General features: G+C 36.8%; 1 long non-coding RNA gene across 1 annotated transcript; it reads right to left on the bottom strand.

Annotated features, from left to right (window-relative positions):
- Positions 1-80: 80 nt before the first annotated feature.
- Positions 81-17740, bottom strand: LOC133634949 (uncharacterized). The gene is made up of 3 exons (XR_009821999.1): positions 17650-17740; positions 14759-14864; positions 81-180 (listed from the first exon to the last, which is right to left on the bottom strand). It is a non-coding gene; the product is annotated as an uncharacterized LOC133634949 (long non-coding RNA).
- Between the last annotated feature and the right edge of the window lie 1619 nt (positions 17741-19359).

Below are 19359 nucleotides of genomic sequence, written 5' to 3'. Positions count from 1 at the left end.
GCTCCCACACTCGCTGGTGTTTTCACACACACTCACCACATCTCAGCTTGGAGCGCCACCAGTGACGCAAGAAGCCAGCGTGTCGTCAAATACGTGAGCTCCTGACAGGGAAGAGGACATCGCTCTCGTCGAGGAGCTGACATGAAAGCCAGGAGGCAGGAACACCACCCCTGATAGTCCCTGCAGGAAATGAATAGTCCATCAAACAATGACAATAACAAGCTATCAAACAATGACGGTCAATAACAATAACAATCAATATCAATAACAATAACAATTAAAGCTGCAAGCAGCGTTGGTCGGGCCCGCATATTTGGCAGGTGCTAGTTGCTGAAGGATGTCAATCTATGAAATGTAGGTCTAAGTGAGACCTACATAGACGTTTTTGTTTCATGTCTCTAAGACGTTCCTACCGGAAGTTACAAGCGGTTTTGTCTGTGTTTTCCTCCGAGGAGCCGTTTTGTCTGTGTTTTATTCCTAGGGGGCGCTAGAGCGCAATTTCAAGTTTTGGGGTTCGGTTTTTTTATTAGATCGCAATTTCCGCCAGTCCTGATGTGTGTAAAAAGTTTGGTGAGTTTTGAAGTATTTTAAGGGGGTCAAAAATGAGTGTTTTTATGAAACTTTTGTTTTGAAGGGGTGATTGCCAACTTCCTGTTGATTTTTGCTGAAGGATGCCATTGTATGAAATCGAGCTCTAAGTCAGACCTACATAGAGGTTTTTGTTTCATGTCTCTAAGACGTTCCTACCGGAAGTTACAAGCGGTTTTGTCTGTGTTTTCCTCCGAGGAGCCGTTTTGTCTGTGTTTTATTCCTAGGGGGCGCTAGAGCGCAATTTCGAGTTTTGGGGTTCGGTTTTTTTATTAGATCGCAATTTCCGCCAGTCCTGATGTGTGTAAAAAGTTTGGTGAGTTTTGAAGTATTTTAAGGGGGTCAAATAACAGCTCAAAGAGGCAACATTTTTTATGAAACTTTTGTTTTGAAGGGGTGATTGCCAACTTCCTGTTGATTTTTGCTGAAGGATGCCAGTGTATGAAATCGAGCTCAAAGTCAGACCTACATAGAGGTTTTTGTTTCATGTCTCTACAATATTCGTACTGGGAGTTAGAGGAAGTTGTGTCTGTGTTTTTTTCCTTAGGTGCTGCGGCACAGTGGTTCTTTTCTTTGAAGGCTCGTAAAATCAAAACCGTAGCACTTATCAAAACTCTTTGAGTATCCGTCAATCAGAAGGGTTCAATCTCTCTCCTGTAGTAGTTTGAAGCCGAAACGACAAACGCGCTCAGAGGAGATCATGTTTGATGTTTGGTGACCGCTTTTTACAAAAATGTTGTTTTGAAGGGGGGATATCAAACTTCCTGTTGATTTTTGCTGGAGGATATCAATCTATGAAATGTAGGTCTAAGTGAGACCTACATAGATGTTTTTGTTTCATGTCTCTAAGACGTTCCTACCGGAAGTTAAAAGCAGTTTTGTCTGTGTTTTCCTCTGAGGAGCAGTTTTGTCTCTGTTTTATTCAAAAATTGCGCTAGAGCGCAATTTTGAGTTTTGGGGTTCGTTTTTTTTTTTATTAGATTGCAATTTCCACCAGGCCCGATGTGTGTCAAAAGTTTGGTGAGTTTTGAAGTATTTTAAGGGGGTCAAATTACAGCTCAAAGAGGCAAAAATGAGTGTTTTTAGTAAACTGTTGTCTTGAAGGGGAAATTGCCAACTTCCTGTTGGTTTTTGCCCGAGGATGTTAAATTATGAAATGTAGATCTAAGTGAGACCAACATAGACGTTTTTTGTTTCATGTCTCTACGACCTTCCTAGTGGGAGTTACAGGCAGTTTGTTTTTGTTTTTTCCTAGGGGGCGCTAGAGCGCAATTTTTAGTTTTGGGGTTTGGTTGTTTGTTTTTTTGACAATGGGCCGTGCGGGCCCTAAAATGGAGCTGTTTGACCACCATCAATCAATCAATCAATCAATCAATGTTTATTTATATAGCCCTAAATCACAAGTGTCTCAAAGGGCTGTACAAGCCACAACGACATCCTCGGTACAGAGCCCACATACGGGCAAGGAAAACTCAATGTGAATGACTATGAGAAACCTTGGAGAGGACCGCATATGTGGGTATACCCAGCAATAGGTTTGGAGGAGAAAAGGTGAGACAGGTCTGGACTACAGTGAGGCCAGTCTAGTACCCGCACTCTTTTACTATGAAGTGGCTTGGCATTGTCTTGCTGAAATAAGCAGGGGCGTCCATGGTAACGTTGCTTGGATGGCAACATATGTTGCTCAAACTCCACACAGAAAGACCCCGAGCCCGGGGATCGAACCCAGGACCTTCGTATTGTGAGGCACATGCACTAACCCCTGTTCCACCGTGCTGCCATATCATAAAAAAATATATTTACATATACGTATATACATAAATACATACATAGAGTATATACATTTATACATACATATATATATACACATATTCATACATATATGAACACATACATATACATATATATGTATATAAAATATAGATATGTTATATATATTTCATATAAATAAAATTTCCATATTCTATATACATATTATATATATAAATATACAATATATAACAATATAATAAAGCTATTTAATTACATAAATACATATATACATATGAAATATGTATGTATGTCCTCACACAGATACATGTTATGTATGGACAGACAAATGTTGTCTTTTGTTCAGCCGACTTGTTTCCAGCCCAGAGATCAATGCGTCCCGTCTGAAGTCGCCCACGTGCTGTCAGGGGCCACAATGAGTCAGCGGAGGCTGGCTTGGGGGAGGCGGCCGCAAGGGAATGACAGGCAGGAATCTCACCGAGAAGTCTGCCTTTTTGTTTGAGAGGAGGCGGGGGGTCATGGTTAAGAATGACGAGGCCCCTGCAGGCGGTGATTGGCTGGGAGCATCCTCTTCTCACTACATGTACGTATATACTCTATGTATGTATATATGGATGTATATATGTATGTATATATGTATGTATATATGTATGTATATATGTATGTGTATATGTATGTATATATGTATGTATATATGTATGTATATATGTACACATTTCAACTATTCATTGGCACTTTGGCTACTGAAAAGTGTGTAGGGTAAGAATGGTGTTTGGTTTGTGTGCCGTCTACCATCCAGTTCTGAGTAAATATACGTACAAACCCCGTTTCCATATGAGTTGGGAAATGGTGTTAGCAGTTTTGTCAGAGTTTTCCTCTGAGGAGCAGTTTTTTCTCTGTTTTATTTAAAAATTGCTCTAGAGCACAATTTTGAGTTTCGGGGTTCGGTTATTTTTTGAGATCGCAATTTCTACCAGTCCCGATGTGTGTGAGAAGTTTGGTGAGTTTTGAAGTATTTTAAGGGGGTCAAATTACAGCTCAAAGAGGCAAAAAAGAGTATTTTTAGTACAATTTTGTCTTGAAGGGGAAATTGCCAACTTCCTGTTGGTTTTTGCCCGAGGATGTAAAATTATGAAATGTAGGTCTAAGTTTGACCTACATAGAGGTTTTTGTTTCATGTCTCTACGGCCTTCCTAGTGGGAGTTACAGGCAGTTTGTTTTTTTTTCCTAGGGGGCGCTAGAGCGCAATTTTGATTTTTGGGGGTTGGTTTTTTTATTAACTTGCAATTTTCGCAGGTCCTGATTTGTGTGTCAAATTTGGTGAGTTTTGGAGCATGTTAAGTGGGTCAAATTGCTGCTCAAAGAGGCGGCCGGAAAAATAAAAATAATTAAAGCTGCAAGCAGCGTTGGTCGGGTCCGCCTTTTGGCAGGTGCTAGTCCTAGGTGTCCCAATACTTTTGTCCAGTGGTAGTCCTGAGTGAGACCTACATAGAGGTTTTTGTTGCATGTCTCCACGATATTCGTACTGGGAGTTAGAGGAAGTTGTGTCTGTGTTTTTTTCCTAGGTGCTGCGGCACAGTGGTTCTTTTCTTTGAAGGCTCGTAAAATCAAAACCGTAGCACTTATTAAAACGCTTTCGTCAACTTTTAATCAGAAGGGTTCAATCTCTCTCCTGTAGTAGTTTGACGCCAAAACGACAAACGCGCTCAGAGGAGATAATGTTTGATGTTTGGTGACCGCTTTTTAAAAAAAATTTGTTTTGAAGTGGGGATATCAAACTTCCTGTTGATTTTTGCTGAAGAATTTCAATCTATGAAATGTAGGTCTAAGTGAGACCTACGTAGAGCTTTTTGTTTAATGTCTCTAAAACGTTCCTACCGGAAGTTACAAGCCGTTTTGTCTGTGTTTTCCTCTGAGAAGCAGTTTTGTCTCTGTTTTATTCAAAAATTGCGCTAGAGCGCAATTTTGAGTTTTGGGGTTCGTTTTTTTTTTAGATCGCAATTTCCACCAGGCCCGATGTGTGTCAAAATTTTGGTGAGTTTTGAAGTATTTTAAGGGGGTCAAATTACAGCTCAAAGAGGCAAAAATGAGTGTTTTTAGTCATTTTTTGTGTTGAAGGGGAAATTGCCAACTTCCTGTTGGTTTTTGCCCGAGGATGTGAAATTATGAATTGTAGGTCTACATACAGGTTTTTGTTTCATGTCTCTACGACCTTCCTAGTGGGAGTTACAGGCAGTTTGTTTTTGTTTTTTTCCTAGGGGGCGCTAGAGCGCAATTTTGATTTTTGGGGTTTGGTTTTTTTACTAAAGTGTGCTGTCCCAGTTTTTGTATGTGTGTATAAAATTTGGTGAGTTTTGAAGCATGTTAAGGGGGGCAGAGTAGTGCGCAAAGCTGCGGAATAATAATCAACCTTACAATTTCAATAGGTTCCTTTGTACCTGTATAAAGGACTCCCTGTGGGAGTCCTTTATACAGCGTACATGCGAACCCTAATAATAAACATTACAAATTCAATAGGTTCCTTTGTAATCAGTACAAAGGACTCCCTGGGGGAGTCCTTTGTACTGGTACAGGGTACAGGGCGGACCCTAATAAACATTTGAATGCATCAGTCTGTGTGCAATGAATAAATATAATGTACAAGTTACACCTTTTGAATGCAATTACTGAAATAAATCAAGTTTTTCAAAATATTCTAATTTACTGGCTTTTACCTGTATATATATATATAAACTCCCCTGAAGAGCAGGGAAACCTACAAAACAGGCTTGTTGGGATGATATAGCCTCCGTGTTTTTTCCTGACCTAACGAATATTCCGCTCTACCCCGGTATTGAGCACCGTATAACGGACATACAGTAACCTCGACTATGTATGTATATACCAGGGGTCGGCAACCCGCGGCTCTAGAGCCGCATGCGGCTCTTTAGCGCCGCCCTAGTGGCTCTCTGGAGCTTTTTCAAAAATGTATGAAAAATGGAAAAAGATGAGGGGGAAAAAAAACATTTTTTGTTTTAGTATGGTTTCTGTAGGAGGACAAACATGACACAAACCTCCCTAATTGTTATAAATCACACTGTTTATATTAAATATGCTTCACTGATTCGAGTATTTGGCGAGCGCCGTTTTGTCCTACTAATTTTGGCGGTCCTTGAACTCACCGTATAGTTTGTTTACATGTAGAACTTTCTCCGACTTTCAAGGACGTGTTTTATGCCACTTCTTTTTCTGTCTCATTTTGTCCCCCAGACTTTTAACGTTGTGCATGAGTGCACAAAGGTGAGTTTTGTTGATGTTATTGACTTGTGTGGAGTGCTAATCAGACATATTTGGTCACTGCATGACTGCAAGCTAATCGATGCTAACATGCTATTTAGGCTAGCTATATGTACATATTGCATCATTATGCCTCATTTGTAGCTATATTTGAGGTCATTTAGCTTCCTTTAAGTCATCTTAATTCAATTTATATCTCATGACACACTATCTGTATGTAATATGGCTTTTAATTTGTTGCGGCTCCAGACAGATTTGTTTTTGTATTTTTGCTCCAATATGGCTCTTTCAACATTTTGGGTTGCCGCCCCCTGACCTATACAGTATGTATGTATAAGAATGACGGGGGTGACTGGCCGGGAGCATCCTGTTCTCACCAGATGTACGTATATATGTACAGTATGTATATGTGTACACATTTCAACTATTCATTGGCACTTTGACTACTAAGCGGTGTGTAGGGTAAGAATGGTGCTAGGAATGATTGACAGCTGGCCCTCCTTTAACCCCAACAACATGTCCTCTCTTGTGGTCAGACCACTGGGGGCCTCACGAGGACCCAGTGCTCCTCAGCGAGGAGGGTGAGAGCCTGCTTACCTTGGGGGAGAGTGCAGGGGTGAGGAGGAGGAGGAGGCATGGACCAGGTATGCAGATTCCAAGCCGCCACAGCAGGCCGCGAGTGGGCGTGGCCAGCGAGATAAGCAGGACAAGTAATCAGCTGTTGACTTTACAGCCCACAACAGATGAGCAGAGGGGAGGTGGGCCGGGCAAGGCGGCTTTGATTGGCGGCTGGACGGGGCCGTGGGCGGGCACTTGTCAATCAAGCGGCTGAGCGAGGGCCCGGGGCACACCTGTTCACCTTTGAGCCTGGCAACCTTTTGATCGGGGGCCCAGCAGGGAGTCACGAGTGAAGCAGGATGGGGATGTTGTTATTGCGCCGCCTATATAGATCACCTGAGTGATAGTAGGCCAGGTGCGTCCTTCAGTGAGCAGCCTGCAAGGTGATGCTGCACCTTAAAGGCCTACTGAAACCTACTACTAGCGACCACGCAGTCTGATAGTTTATATATCAATGATGAAATCTTAACATTGCAACACATGCCAATACGGCCGGGTTAACTTATAAAGTGACTTTTAAAACTTCCCGGGAAATATCCGGCTGAAACGTCGCGGTATGATGACGTATGCGCGTGACGAAGTCCGAGTAACGGAAGTTATGGTACCCCGTAGAATCCTATACAAAAAGCTCTGTTTTCATTTCATAATTCCACAGTATTCTGGACATCTTTTGCAATTTGTTTAATGAACAATGAAGGCTGCAAAGAAGACAGTTGTAGGTGGGATCAGTGTATTAGCAGCGGACTACAGCAACACAACCAGGAGGACTTTGTTGGAGCGCTAGCCGCGCTAGCCGCCAACCTCACCTTGACTTCCTACGTCTCCGGGCCGCCAAACGCATCGGGTGAAGTCCTTCGTCCTTCTGCCGATCGCTGGAACGCAGGTGAGCACGGGTGTTGATGAGTAGATGAGGGCTGGCTGGCGTAGGTGGAGAGCTAATGTTTTTAGCATAGCTCTGTGAGGTCCCGTTGCTAAGTTGCTAAGTTAGCTTCAATGGCGTCGTTAGCACAGCATTGTTAACCTTCACCAGCCTGGAAAGCATTAACCGTGTATTTACATGTCCACGGTTTAATAGTATTGTTGATTTTCTATCTATCCTTCCAGTCAGGGGTTTATTTTTTTGTGTCTATATGCAGTTAAAGCACGATGCTATCACATTAGCTCGTAGCTAAAGCATTTCGCCGATGTATTGTCGTGGAGATAAAAGGCACTGAATGTCCATTTGGCGTTCTCGACTCTCATTTTCAAGAGGATATAGTATCCCAGGTGGTTTAAATTACAAATCCGTGATCCACAATAAAAAAAGGAGAGTGTGGAATCCAATGAGCCAGCTTGTACCTAAGTTACGGTCAGAGCGAAAAAAGATACGTCCTGCACTGCCTCTCTAGTCCTTCACTGTAACGTTCCTCATCTAAGAATCTTTCATCCTCGCTCAAATTAATGGGGTAATCATCACTTTCTCGGTCCGAATCTCTCTCGCTCCATTGTAAACAACGGGGAATTGTGAGGAATACTAGCTCCTGTGACGTCACGCTACTTCCGCTACAGGCAAGGCTTTTTTTTATCAGCGAGCAAAAGTTGCGAACTTTATCGTCGATTTTCTCTATTAAATCCTTTCAGCAAAAATATGGCAATATCGCGAAATGATCAAGTATGACACATAGAATGGATCTGCTATTCCCGTTTAAATAAAAAAAAATCATTTCAGTAGGCCTTTAAGTACCTGGTCAGGCCGGTCACACACAAGGAGAGCTAAGACTTTGCTAGCGGACCTCAGCTTCACCCTCTCACTCGGCTTTCTTCAACATTTATGACAGGACAGAGAAAAAGGAAGAGCTTATTGACTATATAGAACTCATCATCATCGGCGGTCACTCGAAACCAGTATGACGATCCCCCTGGTAGGGGGGTATCCCTTTATGATGATAATCAATTTGCATATTGGTTGATCAGCACGTGGGATGTAACAATAAACATTAATAATGATAAACTAACTGAATAACTAAAAAAAAAAAATAGGATTGATAAATGAACTCATGGAGCAATTACTAGCTTAAATGCTAACACGGGGGTCGGCAACCCGCGGCTCTAGAGCCGCATGCGGCTCTTTAGCGCCGCCCTAGTGGCTCTCTGGAAATTTTTCAAAAATGTATGAAGAATGGAAAAAGATGAGGGGAAAAAAATCTATTTTTTTGTTTTAGAATGTTTTCTGTAGGAGGACAAACATGACACAAACCTCCCTAATTGTTATAAATCACACTGTTTATATTAAACATCCTTCACTGATTTGAGTATTTGGTGAGCGCCGTTTTGTCCTACTAATTTTGGCGGTCCTTGAACTCACCTTAGTTTGTTTACATGTATAACTTTCTCCAACTTTCTAGGACGTGTTTTATGCCACTTCTTTTTCTGTCTCATTTTGTCCCCCAGACTTTTAACGTTGTGCATGAATGCACAAAGGTGAGTTTTGTTGATGTTATTGACTTGTGTGGAGTGCTAATCAGACATATTTGGTCACTGCATGACTGCAAGCTAATCGATGCTAACATGCTATTTAGGCTAGCTATATGTACATATTGCATCATTATTCCTCATTTGTAGCTATATTTGAGCTCATTTAGTTTCCTTTAAGTCCTCTTAATTAAATGTACATCTCATGACACACTATCTGTATGTAATATGGCTTTTAATTTGTTGCGGCTCCAGACAGATTTGTTTTTGTATTTTTGCTCCAATATGGCTCTTTCAACATTTTGGGTTGCCGACCCCTGTGCTAACATGAATACAAGAAACATTAACGTGTTTCCCCATTTAGAAACAACATTAACTTTACACACCCATTGTATAGCCACATACCCTTTACCCACACACACTTTCCACCCTTCACCCCCACACACACCCCTTTGGTTTGCACAGTCAGCACCAAGAGTGCTGAGTCAGCAGTCCTGCATTGTTAGCATGCTAGCGCCTGCATTAGCATGCTAGCAGCGTGTCGTGGAGAATGGAGGAGGAGGAGAAGAAGAAGAAGGAGGAGAAGGGGGTTTTCAGAGGGGACAGATGGGCTGAGAGGGAGGTCCTGGGCAGGTATGTGGGGGCGTCTTTGGGGGGTCTTTCATGGCGCCCACTCACACCCACGGAGAATTCCGGAAGATGTATTGTCCGCTCAGGACTAAATGCTGAGTAGCAACATACCTAAAACTATGTCAGGTGTCAACATCTGCCTTCCTCTTCAAGATACTTTGACACTTTCATACACAACATTTATAAACATGTCATTTACCAACTGCTGCATTATTCAAACATTATTCTCATAGATTTCCTCTAACACCACATGGACAAAGGTAAGACCTTCTGGAGCAAAGTTCTGTGGTCAGATGAAACAAATATGGAGCTGTTTGGCCACAATACCCAGCAATATGTTTGGAGGAGAAAAGGTGAGGCCTTTAATCCCAGGAACACCACGCCTACCGCCAAGCATGGTGGTGGTAGTATTATGCTCTGGTGCTTTACAGAGAGTAAATGGGACAATGAAAAAAGGAGGATTAGCTCCAATTTGTTCAGGACGAGCTAAAATCATCAGCCCGGAGGTTTGGGCGCAGTTGGGTGTTCCAACAGGACAATGACACCCCAAAAACACCTCAAAAGTGGTAAAGGAATGGCTGAATCAGGCTAGAATGAAGGTTTTAGAATGGCCTTCCCAAAGTTCTGACTTGTGGACAATGCTGAAGAAACAAGTCCATGTCAGAAAACCAACACATTTAGCTGAACTGCACCAATTTTGTGGTCAAAAAGTCCAGCAGAAGCTTGTGGATGGCTACCAAAAGCGCCTTATTGCAGTGAAACTTGCCAAGGGACATGTAAGCAAATATTAACATTGCTGTATGTACAAACCCTGTTTCCATATGAGTTGGGAAATTGATGTAAATATAAACGGAATACAATGATTTGCAAATCCTTTTCAAGCCATATTCAGTTGAATATGCTACAAAGACAACATATTTGATGTTCAAACTCATAACCTTCATTTTTTTTTTTGCAAATAATAATTAACTTAGAATTTCATGGCTGCAACACGTGACAAAGTAGTTGGGAAAGGGCATGTTCACCACTGTGTTACATGGCCTTTTCTTTTAACAACACTCAGTAAACGATTGGGAACTGAGGAAACTAATTGTTGAAGCTTTGAAAGTGGAATTCTTTCCCATTCTTGTTTTATGTAGAGCTTCAGTTCTTGTTTTATGTAGAGCTTCAGTTCTTGTTTTATGTAGAGCTTCAGTTCTTGTTTTATGTAGAGCTTCAGTCGCTCAACAGTCCGCTGTCGTATTTTAGGCTTCATAATGCGCCACACATTTTCCATGGGAGACAGGTCTGGACTGCAGGCGGGCCAGGAAAGTACCCGCACTCTTTTTTTTACGAAGCCACGCTGTTGTAACACGTGCTGAATGTGGCTTGGCATTGTCTTGCTGAAATAAGCAGGGGCGTCCATGAAAAAGACGGCGCTTAGATGGGAGCATATGTTGCTCCAAAAGCTGTATGTACCTTTCAGCATTAATGGCGCCTTCACAGATGTGTAAGTTACCCATGTCTTGGGCACTAATACACCCCCATACCATCACACATGCAGGCTTTTACACTTTGCGTCGATAACAGTCTGGATGGTTCGCTTCCCCGACGTCCACAGTTTCCAAAAACAATTTGAAATGTGGACTCGTCAGACCACGGAACATTTTTCCACTTTGCATGAGTCCATCCTAGATGATCTCGGGCCCAGAGAAGCCGGCGGCGTTTCTGGGTGTTGTTGATAAATGCCTTTGGCTTTGCATAGTAGAGTTTTAACTTGCACTTACAGATGTAGCCACCAACTGTATTTAGTGACAGTGGTTTTCTGAAGTGTTCCTGAGCCCATGTGGTGATATCCTTTATACCAGGGGTCACCAACCTTTTTCAAAGCAAGAGCTACTTCTTGGGTAGTGATTCATGCGAGGGGCTACCAGTTTGATACACACTTAAATAAATTGCCAGAAATAGCCAAATTTACATTTAACTCTATGTTATTATTAATAATTAATGATATTTACACTTAATTGGACGGTTTAAAAGAGGAGAAAACACGAAACAAATGACAATTAAATTTTGAAACATAGTTTATCTTCAATTTCGACTCTTTAAAATTCAAAATTCTACCGAAAAAAAGAAGAGAAAAACTAGCTAATTCGAATCTTTTTGAAAAAATTTAAAAAAGAATATATGGAACATCATTAGTCATTTTTCCTGATTAAGATTAATTTTAGAATTTTGATGACATGTTTTAAATAGGTTAAAATCCAATCTACACTTTGTTAGAATATATAACAAATTGGACCAAGCTATATTTCTAACAAAGACAAATCATTATTTATTCTAGATTTTCCAGAACAAAAATTTTAAAAGAAATTCAAAAGACTTTGAAATAAGATTTAAATTTGATTCTACAGATTTTCTAGATTTGCCAGAATAATTTTTTTGATTTTTAATCATAATAAGTTTGAAGAAATATTTCACAAATATTCTTCGTTGAAAAAACAGAAGCTAAAATGAAGAATTAAATTAAAATTTATTTAGTATTCTTTACAATAAAAAAAATAAATTTACTTGAACATTGATTTAAATTGTCAGGAAAGAAGAGGAAGGAATTTAAAAGGTAAAAAGGTATATGTGTTTAAAAATCCTAAAATCATTTTTAAGGTTGTATTTTTTCTCTAAAATTGTCTTTCTGAAAGTTATAAGAAGCAAAGTAAAAAAATTAATGAATTTATTTAAACAAGTGAAGACCAAGTCTTTAAAATATTTTCTTGGATTTTCAAATTCTATTTGAGTTTTGTCTCTCTTAGAATTAAAAATGTCGGGCAAAGTGAGACCAGCTTGCTAGTAAATAAATACAATTTAAAAAATAGAGGCAGCTCACTGGTAAGTGCTGCTATTTGAGCTATTTTTAGAACAGGCCAGCGGGCTACTCATCTGGTCCTTACGGGCTACCTGGTGCCCGCGGGCACCGCGTTGGTGACCCCTGCTTTAGAGATTGATGTTGGTTTTTGATACAGTGCCGTCTGAGGGATGGAAGGTCACGCTCATTCAATGTTGGTTTCCGGCCATGCTACTTACGTGCAGTGATTTCTCCACATTCTCTGAACCTTTTGATGATATTATGGAGCGTAGATGTTGAAATCCCTAAATTTCTTGCAATTGCACTTTGAGAAATGTTGTTCTTAAACTGTTTGACTATTTGAAGAAATGATTGGAAACTCAAGACAGCCATGACATGATGTTCTTTACAAGTGTATGTACACTTTTGACCACCACTGTACATATATATATATATACATACACACAATATATAGGGCCCCTATACAGACTTCATCAGTGAACTCTCAGTTTGTTGCTGATCATGTGATGCATGCAGAAGGAGGAGGTGAAGAAGGAGGTGAAGGAGGAGGTGAAGGAGGAGGTGAAGAAGGAGGTGAAGAAGGAGGTGAAGAAGGAGGTGAAGAAGGAGCATGAAGACAAGCACTGTGCTCACCAGGGACAGCGTCTGGCTCCATGGCGGCCTGATGGCGTGCTGATGGCGGCGTGTCAGCATCACGATGTGGGAGCACTTGGAGCCCAGACGGACGTGACACACACTTTGTAGCGCGTGCCGCCCACGCCTGAGGCGGGCCTGGGCACACGGAGAGTGGTGAGGTGACACATGACGGCTCGTCCCGCCACATGTCAGTCACGTCTCGCTCGCCCTTCTCTCTCTTATTCAAGCTATGACAACCTTTGTCTGTTCAAGCAACAACACCATCAATTGGGTAACGACTTAAACAACTTATTGGGGTGTTACCATTTAGTGGTCAATATGTACTGTACTGTGCAGTCTACTAATTCAATCAATCTTCTCGTGTACCTTCTTGTTTACCTTGTGTACCTTCTTGTTTACCTTGTGTACCTTTTGTGTACCTTCTTGTTTACCTTCTCGTGTACCTTCTTGTGTACCTTCTTGTGTAGGTTGTTGTGTATCTTCTTGTTTACCTTATTGTGTAGGTTATTGTTTACTTTCTTGTTTGAATTCTTGTTTACCTACTTGTGTACCTTGTTTACTTTCTTGTGTAGGTTATTGTGTACCTTCTTGTTTAACTTCTTGTGTAAGTTCTTGTTTACCTTATTGTGTAGGTTCTTGTGTAGGTTTGTGTGTACCTTCTTGTGTAGGTTCTTGTGTACCTTATTGTTTAAAATATTGTGTAAGTTCTTGTTTACCTTATTGTATAAGTTATTTTGTAGGTTCTTGTGTACCTTCTTGTTTACCTTCTTGTGTAGGTTCTTGTGTACCTTATTGTTTACCTTCTTGTGTAGGTTATTGTGTATCTTTTTGTTTAAATTCATGTTTACCTTATTGTGTAGGTTCTTGTTTACTTTCTTGTTTGAATTCTTGTTTATCTTCTTGTGTACATAATACCTACTGTATATATGACATCATACCACACGCATACATAATACCTACTGTATATATGACATCATAGTACACACATACTTAATACCTACTGTATATATGACATCATAGTACACACATACATAATACCTACTGTATATATGACATCATAGTACACACATACATAATACCTACTGTATATATGACATCATAGTACACACATACATAATACCTACTGTATATATGACATCATAGTACACACATACATAATACCTACTGTATATATGACATCATACCACACACATACATAATACCTACTGTATATATGACATCATAGTACACACAGTAGCAATCATACAGTTGTAATAATACAGTAATAATAATTCATAAATGATAAATAAATAAGTCAATAACTAATATTATTAATGAGTCAATAAGTAATATCATGAATTCAATAAATATCATGAAGTCAATAAATATTAATATAAACTCAATAACTAATATTAATATAAAGTTAATAGGTAATATTATCATGACGTCAAGAACTAACATTAATATAAAGTTAATAACTAATATGAATTTAAAGTCAAGAACTAACATTAATATAAAATTAATAACTAATATGAATTTAAAGTCAAGAACTAACATTAATATAAAGTTAATAAGTAATATTATCAAGAAGTCAAGAACTGGACACATGTCACATGACCATGTTGTCACATGACCACGTTGTCACATGACCATGTTGTCACATGACCATGTTGGTCAAAGTGGTGTTTCTGCTTGTGTTTGCACGTACGCGTGTCCATCTGGACAAATATGTAGAAGCAACAGCACAAACGGGATAATCCCTTGTCAACGTGTCCTGGTCTGTCCCTGGACCCTGGTCTCCCCTCAGGACCCTGACAAAGGTCTAAGCCATTAGCATAATCCACTTGGCCGCAGCTCCATGACAATGAGGCTTCTGTTTGCTCCTCACATCTGAGTCCACACAAGACCCAGGAACACACAACACACCTAGACCTCTCAGGACCAGGACCGGACTCTGGACTCGCTTACCTGCTGTGGAGATCCAGGTGTGAAGATCCAGTCCTGTGGTGTGTTCATGTTATCCAACACACTTCCTCCTGTCTCAGGTGTGCAAGACACCTTCAAGACTCCACATCTGGGAATTATATTTACCTCATTAAAATGAACATTCACCTCATTAAAATGAACATTCACCTCATTAAAATGAACATTAATATCATTAAAATGAACATTCACCTCATTAAAATGAACATTCACCTCATTAAAATGAACATGCACCTCATTAAAATGAACATTCACCTCATTAAAATGAACATTCACCTCATTAAAATGAACATTCACCTCATTAAAATGAACATTCACTTCATTAAAATGAACATTCACCTCATTAAAATGAACATTCACCTCATTAAAATGAACATTCACCTCATTAAAATGAACATTCGCCTTATTAAAATGAACATTCACCTCATTAAAATGAACATTCACCTCATTAAAATGAACATTCACCGCATTAAAATGAACATGCACCTCATTAAAATGAACATTCACCGCATTAAAATGAACATTCACCTCATTAAAATGAACATTCACTTCATTAAAATGAACATTCGCCTTATTAAAATGAACATTAACATCATTAAAATGAACATTCACGTCATTAAAATGAACATTCACCTTATTAAAATGAACATTAATATCATTAAAATGAACATTCACGTCATTAAAATGAACATTCAGGTTATTAAAATGAACATTCACCTTATTAAAATGAACATTCACGTCATTAAAATGAACATTCAGGTTATTAAAATGAACATTCACCTTATTAAAATGAGCATTCAGGTTATTAAAATGAACATTCAGGTTATTAAAATGAACATTCAGGTTATTAAAATGAACATTCACCTAATTAAAATGAACATTCAGGTTATTAAAATGAACATTTAGGTTATTAAAATGAACATTCACTTCATTAAAATGAACATTCAGGTTATTAAAATGAACATTCAGGTTATTAAAATGAACATTCAGGTTATTAAAATGAACATTCAGGTTATTAAAATGAACATTCACTTCATTAAAATGAACATTCAGGTTATTAAAATGAACATTCAGGTTATTAAAATGAACATTCAGGTTATTAAAATGAACATTCACGTCATTACTAGAGTTGTAATGAAGTTATAAGTACGGTCTAAACTGGAAAAGACATTCATTCAAATATCTTTATTGTTACATTTTAAACTCTTGCTGTTGTTGTTGGAATGAGATTTACTGACTATTTTGAATGCTACACCAATATAAACATTAGAATTACTGACTACTTTGAATGTTACACCAATATAAACATTAGAATCACTGACTACTTTGAATGTTACATGAATATAAACATTACAATTACTGACTACTTTGAATGTTACATGAATATAAACATTAGAATTACTGACTACTTTGAATGTTACACCAGTATAAACATTAGAATCACTGACTACTTTGAATGTTACATGAATATAAACATTAGAATTACTGACTACTTTGAATGCTACACCAATACAAACATTAGAATTACTGACTACCGTATTTTCGTAGTATAAGTCACACCTGCTGAAAATGCATAATAAAGAAGGAAAAAAACATATATAAGTCGCACAGGAGTATAAGTCGCATTTTTGGGGGAAATTTATTTGATAAAAGCCAACACCAAGAATAGACATTTGAAAGGCAATTTAAAATGTCTAAAGAATAGTGAACAACAGGCTGAATAAGTGTACGTTATATGAGGCATAAATAACCAACTGCTATGTTAACGTAACATATTATGGTAAGAGTCATTCAAATAACTATAACATATAGAACATGCTATACGTTTACCAAACAATCTGTCACTCCTAATCGCTAAATCCCATGAAATCTTATACGTCTAGTCTCTTACGTGAATGAGCTAAATAATATTATTTGATATTTTACGCTAATGTGTTAATCATTTCACACATAAGTCGCTCCTGAGTATAAGTCGCACCACCGGCCAAACTATGAAAAAAACAGCGATTTATTGTCCGAAAAATACGGTACTTTGAATGTTACACCAATATAAACATTAGAATTACTGACTACTTTGAATGTTACACCAATATAAACATTAGAATTACTGAATACTTTGAACGTTACACCGACATAAAGCTTAGAATTGCTATTTTGAATGTTACACCAATATAAACATTAGAATTACTGACTACTTTGAATGTTACACCAATATAAACATTAGAATTACTGACTACTTTTAACGTTACACCAATATAAAGCTTAGAATTACTTTGCTTTATATAAGCTGGAAAGGGTTTTTAAAAGTCATTATAATTAATGATTTGCCTACTAACCTAAAATGATAAGGAACACAGGTGTACATATTTTCATAAAAACTATTATTCAATAAGTTTGCTAGCATTATATTTTTAGAATTATTAATATTACTCTATTACAGTTTAATATAATATTACTTTATTACAGCCAATTAATATAATATTACTTTGTTACAGTTTATTAATATAATATTACTTGATTACAGTTTATTAATATAATATTACTTTATTACTGTGTATTAATATAATATTACTTTATTACAGTTTATTAAGTTAAAATAAATACTTTACCTGCCGTTTATCTAACAGGTGGGAGTAATGGTATCTATATTCACAGTATAAACTTGAGTTGGCTAAAATAATGTGATTTAAATCTTGACATTAATAATATTTAGTTACAAGAAGGTGTGTGGTGAAAATATGAATAATATTTAGTTACAAGAAGGTGTGTGGTGAAAATAATAATAATATTTAGTTAGAAGAAGAAAATAATAATAATATTTAGTTAGAAGAAGAAAATAATAATAATATTTAGTTAGAAGAAGAAAATATTGTCACCTTGAAACTCCAGGAAAAGATTTCTATCCAGGAAGTGATCGCTGCTTCCTCCTTCTTTTGTCTTGTGGCGGCGCTTGTGAGCATTGACAGCCAACACTGACCTCTGGCGGTGGACAGAAGAACTGCACCCAGTGGGCCCACTGAGCCCGGCAGAATTCATGAAACTTCAAGAGATTTAAAACAAAACTAATAAACAAACAATCTAAACTCGCAAACAGCACAAACTGACGTTAGATATTAGATATTAAAACCTGGACTGCATCACCTTATTACAGTTTATTACTATAATATTGCATTATTACAGTTTATTTATATATTATTTTATTACAGTTTATTAATATAATATTACTCTATTACGGTTTATTAATATAATATTACTTTATTACATTGTTTTAATGCAATATTACTTTATTGCAGTTTATTATAATATTACTCTATTACATTTCATTAATATAATATAACTTTATTACAGTTTATTAATATAATATTACTTTATTACAGTTTAATATATTACAGTTTATTAATATAATATTACTTTATAAAAAAATGTTTACCATAATATTACTTTATTGCAGTTTATTATAATATTACTCTTACAGTTTATTAATATATTACTTTATTACAGTTTATCAATATAGTATTACTCTATTACAGTTTATTATTATATCATTACTTTATTACAGTTTATTAATATATTACTTTATTACAGTTTATTAATATAATATTACTCTACTACAGTTTAATAATATATTACTCTATTACAGTATATTAATGTATTACAATTTATTTATATAATATTACTCTATTACAGTTGATTAATACAATATTACTTTATTACTGTGTATTAATATATTACTTTATTACTGTGTATTAATATATTACTTTATTACAGTTTATTAATATAATATTACTCTATTACAATGTGTTAATATATTATTCTATTACAGTTTATTAATATAATATTACTTTATTATAGTTTAATAATATATTACTTTTACAGTTTATTAATATAATATTACTTTATTACAGTCGATTAATATAATATTACTTTATTACAGTTTATTAATATAATATTACTCTATTACAATGTATTAATATACTATTACTTTATTACAGTTTATTAATATAATATTACATTATTAGTTTATTAATATAATATTACTTTATTACAGTTTATTATAATAATATTACTTTAATAGAGTTTATTAATATATTACTTTATTAGAATTTATTAATATATTACTTTATTACAGTTTATTAATATATTATTTTATTATAGTTTAATAATATATTACTTTTACAGTTTATTAATATAATAGTACTTTATTACAGTTTATTAATATATTACTTTATTATAGTTTATTAATATATTACTTATTTATAGTTTATTAATATATTACTCTATTACAGTTTATTAATATAATATTACTCTATTACAGTTTATTAATATAATATTACTTTATTACAGTAATAAAGAAGTTTTGTCACTTGAGTCAAACTTTAAAAGTTTTCTTCTCAAAGAAGAAGAAGAATTTATTTTGAAGAAGCAGATTAGTGATGAGAGCATAAAGAAGTCAGCAATGAAACAGTGATCATGTGACCAGAGAAGAAGATCATGTGACCAGAGAAGAAGATCATGTGACCAGAGAAGAAGAGCATGTGACCAGAGAAGAAGAGCATGTGACCAGAGAAGAAGAGCATGTGACCAGA

Source organism: Entelurus aequoreus, linkage group LG19 (assembly GCF_033978785.1).
Source record: "Entelurus aequoreus isolate RoL-2023_Sb linkage group LG19, RoL_Eaeq_v1.1, whole genome shotgun sequence".
NCBI classification, from domain to species: Eukaryota; Metazoa; Chordata; class Actinopteri; order Syngnathiformes; family Syngnathidae; genus Entelurus; species Entelurus aequoreus.
This window is presented reverse-complemented; position numbering and strand designations above follow the sequence as displayed.